The following is a 5,920-nucleotide window of genomic DNA, read 5'->3' on the forward strand; positions in this document are numbered from 1 at the left end:
TTGGGCGATTAAGGTTAAGGGTCGACCTGCCATGAACCGTCGAACCAGCGGTTCTGAACCGTCGAACCGTCAGTTCCGAACCGTGGGTCTACCAAGGGCCTTCTGAACACATTCCCAGAAATGGAAAATAAAGCGACCATCTCTATCAGAAATGATGGTCTTAGGAATCTTATGTAGTTTGATAATTTCCCTAGCATATAATTGAGCCAGTTGCTCAGTCGAGTAGGTCATCTTAATTGCTAGGAAGTGGCCAGACTTCGTCAATCTGTCCATGATTACCCATATAGCATCATATCCGTTCGTCGTCTTGGGTAGTCCTGAGATGAAATCCATAGAAATATCTTCCCATTCCCATTCTGGAATTTGGATTGGCTGCAGTGCTCTTCCAGGTCTCTGGTGTTCTGCTTTAACCCTCTGGCAGGTCAGGCAGGTACTGACATACTGAGCCACATCTCTTTTCATACCGAACCACCAGAATTTCCCTTTCAGATCTTGGTACATCTTGGTGGATCTAGGATGCATCACATAGGGTGTTCCGTGAGCTTCCTCAAATATCCTCTTTCATAACTCTGGATCGTTGGGAATACATAAGCGATCCCTGAGGTATAGTACTCCACTGTCAACGATACGAAATCCATCATCCTTTCCTTCTAGGACCTCTTGCTTGATCCTTTGGATGCTTGGGGTCACGGGCTTGCTTTTCTAATATATCGTCAAACAACGTCGGTGCTATCATCATGGTAGAAAGCTGTCCGAAAATGATTTCGACCCCGTAACACATAATTTCCCTTTCTATGGGCCGAGATAATACCGATAGAGACATCAAGGTGGCACAGGACTTTCTGTTGAGTGCATCGGCTACTTTGTTCGCTTTTCCTAGATGGTAGAAGATCTCGCAGTCATAGTTCTTGAGTAGCTCAAGTCATCTGCGTTGTCTCATGTTTAGGTCTTTCTGTTTGAAGAAATATCTCAGACTTTGGTGATCTGTATAAATCCTACACTGAGCTCCATATAGATAATGCCTCCATATTTTGAGAGCAAAGACCACGGCCGCTAGCTCTACATCGTGAGTGGGATAATTCCTTTCATGTTCCTTGAGTTGCCTAGAGGCGTAGGCAATGACCTTGCCATTCTGCATGAGTACAGCTCTGAGTCCCAATTTGGAAGCGTCGCTGTACATGTCGAAGCCTTCGTTACTGTTCCGGAAGAGTAAGGATTGGAGCACTGGTTAGTCTCCTTTTCAATTCTGTGAAACTCTTCTCGCAGGCGTCCGTCCATTCATACTTTTTGTTCTTTCTAGTGAGAACTGTCATAGGGGCTGCAATTCTAGAGAAGTCCTCTACAAACTTCCTGTAGTAGCCTGCTAGCCCGAGAAAGCTTCTGATTTCGCTGACATTCTTTGGCCTGTTCCAGTTACTCACAGCTTCAATCTTTATTGGGTCTACCATCACTCCATCCTTGGAGATAACATGACCCAAAAATGATACTTGATCGAGCCAGAACTCGCATTTGGAGAACTTTGCATACAGCTGCTTTTCCTGAAGAATCTGTAATACAATATTCAAGTGTTCGGCGTGCTCTTCTTGGGTTCTCGAATAGATGAGGATATCGTCGATGAAGACGATCACAAATTTATCGAGGAATGCCGAGAATACCCGATTCATCAGGTCCATGAACATAGCAGGAGCATTCGTCACTCCGAAAGGCATAACTACGAACTCATAATGTCCGTATCTTGTTCGAAAAGCCGTCTTCGGTATATCATCTTGTTTCACTTTCACTTGATGATAGCCAGACCTCAGATCAATCTTAGAGAAGACGGTGGCACCCTTTAACTGGTCGAACAGGTCGTCAATCCGTGGTAGAGGGTACCTGTTCTTGATCATCACATTATTTAGCGCTCAGTAGTCTATGCACATTCGCATAGACCCATCTTTCTTCTTCACAAACAGTACAGGAGCTCCCCATGGAGAGTGACTTGGGTGGATAAGTCCCTTGTCGAGTAACTCCTATAGCTGTCCCTGAAGTTCCTTCAATTCAACCGGCGCCATACGGTAAGGTACTTTAGAGATCAGGTTAGTACCAGGAATCAATTCGATCTCAAATTCAATTTCTCTATCAGGGGCTAACCCTGGTAGTTCATCGGGGAATACCTCTGGGTAGTTACATACAACTCTGACATCTTCTAGCTTTTGGTCCTCGGCTTGACTTGTATCAACCGCATGTGCTAGAAACCCAGTGCATCCGCTGTCTAACATCTTGCGTGCCTTTAGAGTTGATAAGAATTTATCGATTCTTTTCCTTGGCTCTCCAATAAATTCAAACATAGGTTCTGCCTCAGGCTGGAAGACCACTTTTCTTTTACGACACTCGATCGAAGCACCGTACTTGCTTAAGAAATCCATGCCCAATATGATATCATAATCCTGCATGTCGAGCACTATCAGATCACAATAGAGTTCTCTGTCTACGATTCTGATGGGTGGGGCTCGCAGCATATGAGTAGATGGCATCACTTCTCCCGAGGGCAGTGTCGTTTAGAACTTGCAATCTAAAGCTTGTGGTGACATGTCTATCTTCTTTGTGAAAGGCGTAGAGACGAACGAGTGTGTTGCCCCAGTATCAAATAATACAGTAGCATGCTGACAGAAAATAAATATCTGACCTGTGACAACCGTAGAAGCACTCGCCACGTCTTCCTTAGCAAGATAGAAAACCCTGGCATTCGTTGTAACTGGCGGGGCTTCCAATCTCCCTTGGCTTATCTGAGTACCTTCTATTGCAGCTTGCATCTGGTGTAGCTGTGGAGGAGCACCCCTGTACTGGGTATACTACTGAGGAGGTGCCTGAACCTGGGTAGGGCAGTCCCTGGCTCTATGCCCTTCCAGTCCACAGCTGAAGCATCTATTCGTGCCCTTGTGGCACACTCCGGGATGCATCTTCCCACATGTAGTACACTGAGGGATCTTGGGCTGCTTATTCATTGGAACCACCTTTAGAGTTGTTCCATTGCTTTCTCTTGCCATTGTGGTTTCCTTTCCAGGTACTCTGAGTTTTCTGACCTCCTGACTGGGCTTGACTCTTGCCTTCACTCAGCGCCTTCTTTTGCTGATTAATATTGTTCAGGTAGTGCTCGATGATCAGAGCACTACTGAACAGCTCCTCTGCGGTCTGCGGTCTATTAACTCCGCCGGCCACGTTCAGAGCTATCTCGGGTCGGAGCATCTTCAGCATGAGTCTGACCCTTTCTCTTTCTGTACTGACCAACTCTGGGCATAGGCGTGCGAGCCGGTTGAATCTTTTCACAGCTTCGTTAACTGAGAGGTCACCTTGCCGGAACCCGGTGAACTCGTCGTAATGCTTGTTTGTCACTCGCATATGGAAGAATTCTTTGAAAAATTCAGATTCGAAGTCCGTCCATCTCATTTGGTTCACTTGCCTCTTTGCTTTAACCCTTTCCCACCACATTCGGGCATCTCTAGAAAGGCAGAACAATGCGCACTTAATCTTTTCATGTTCGGGCCAATCCAGTAGCTCTACGATGCTTTCCACAGTCTTGAACCAGGCCTGGGCGTCCCATGGTTCACAAGTACTAGAGAAATTCTCCGGCTTCAGCCTCTGCCACTGGATTAGGTAAGCTTCTTGTCGAACTACCGGGGCAGGGCCTACTGGTGGTACTGGTGTAGCTGCAGGCATAACTGGTATCGCCTGCTAGGTTCCCTGGTGGGGTGGTAGGGTTTCCTTGCTGATTCATTAGAGCATTTATCACTTGCTGCTGCTCTGTGACTTGACGCTGGAGTTCAGTAACCACATGCATAAGATCAGGTGGGGGTACTGTCTCATCGACTCTGTTACTGCGTCTTCTAGCCATGCTTATCTTCATAAATGATAACAAGGCTAGCATAAGATTATCATTCTTACTTATATTCATGCATATTTAAACTAAAAGCATTCCTTATCATACATAAAAGAAATAGAGTAGGCATAGAATTTCTTACTTGGAGCGGCAGGATGGAAGCTTGATGTGTGTGTGTAGTGGGAAGGCAGACCTGCTCTGATACCAACCTGTAACGCCCGCCCTTCTCGTACTTATAGAGGGGAGGAAGGGCGGCGCTACGCGAACATACATGCGTGCATATACAGCGGAAGAATTTAAACTTAAAATGAAGAAACATGCATTTACATTTAACCATGTAAATATCTTAACATCTTAAACATGTAACATGTAAACATCTACAACATGTGAGTATGCTTAGCATTCATGTGTATAATTGGTTAAAGCTTTTCTTTCTGCAATACCTTACATGCTCTTTTAAAACTACAGCTTATAGTACACTATGAGTAGGAGGTGGACTACTAAGCATGCATAGTCATTTCATAAAGGGCACTACTTGATTCAAGTTCATGATAATCAACATAATGGAAGTATAGGAGCCTAAACACAAGTATAGAGTACATGAACATCAATAAGGAATTCAAAGTATAATCTAAGTACATAGTCATCTATCACTTAACAATTCAAACATGATAAGAAGGTTCTTAGCAATTCTTTAACTAAAACAAGTGCTTAACATTTCAAGGTTTCATAGAACAAAAATGAGTATAGTTTCACATCAAGTATAAACCATCAAAACAAGTCTAAGTTAACATCAAGTAGCAACCATCAAAAAGCATCAAGTAGTAATCAACTCTTAACAATTAACATGCAAAACTTTAGAACATGCATAAGTCTTGAAACATAAAGCAGATCTCTTCCACCATGCCACTGCCACACACATCTTTGCCCCTCCTGCTGCTCCCTTTAGTTTAGCCATTCTTTACCCTTTTCTGCAGTACAAGGGAAACATGAAAACTATAAGCACATAGGCTTAGTAAGATCCTTTCCTACTCACAAAAGTCATACATCATGAATTAAACATAGAGTAGTGACATGTTCATTTAGACAACATATAGGCATAGCATTCATATAAAGTAGTGACATGATCATCTAGAGGGCATATAGACTTAGCATTAGAAAACGTGTAGACTTGATCATAGACTAGAGAAAACATATAGACTTAGCATTCATGTTCCAAGAGTACAAACATGAAGTAGTGACATGATCATTTAGGAAACATAGAAACTTAGCATTCTTATCACAATAGTACATCATCTTAAAGCATGATAATCACATAGACATAAAATGGGTATATGCAAGATGTTCTTTGAAAACATATATATTATAGGTACTTAAACATAATCTCAACATGAGGGCCCGGCATTGTACCACATACATGATTTTGCGTGCATCCCTAAATAGATCCGAGGTAGCTAATCCCGAACCTACTAGGGAACTTGGTCCGTACTACGACCGTCGACCTAGGGGCAACGTAGGAGCCCATCCCGTACTAGGCCCGTACTACGACCGTCGACCTAGGGGCAACGTAGGAGCCCATCCCACGGACCTTGCTAGGGTCCGGTACAAGCCATACAAAACATATGTGTCGTCATTGTTGATATTATAATTATCTATACTTGATCTGGCAATCGGAAACACATTATCATATTTACAATATTTAATTAAATAAATTGATTTACAAATAAAATTATATAAATATAAAATTAATCGACACATATTCTTGTTGTAAAAATGGACAGTTGTGCTTGTCATGTGACACACCTCTGATGCTCACATCCATAACATAGTCGAGACTTTGAGGTTGCCTTTTCCTTTGATGATTTCAATCCCTTCCCATATCCTTTTGTTCTTACTAAAGAATGATCACTAATAACAGGAGTCACATCCATGGATTTATTCCTTTGACTTACATTGTCATATTTTTTACTAATATTCATCTCTTGATTTTTTTTTGTAGATCCAATCAAATTGTTCATCTAAGAAATTTATTCCCTTATCAGTCAAAGATGCATCATCAACTAA

The 5,920-nt window shown here is 42.7% G+C and overlaps 1 pseudogene; it reads right to left on the reverse strand.

Moving 5' to 3' along the window:
• Positions 1-2,537: 2,537 nt before the first annotated feature.
• On the reverse strand, positions 2,538-3,234 carry LOC141818872 (uncharacterized; annotated as a pseudogene).
• Between the last annotated feature and the right edge of the window lie 2,686 nt (positions 3,235-5,920).

The sequence above is a fragment of the Curcuma longa genome, chromosome 2 (assembly GCF_044706935.1).
Source record: "Curcuma longa cultivar G26 ecotype Majalengka, Jawa Barat chromosome 2, ITB_CL_G26_1.1, whole genome shotgun sequence".
Taxonomy (NCBI): Eukaryota; Viridiplantae; Streptophyta; class Magnoliopsida; order Zingiberales; family Zingiberaceae; genus Curcuma; species Curcuma longa.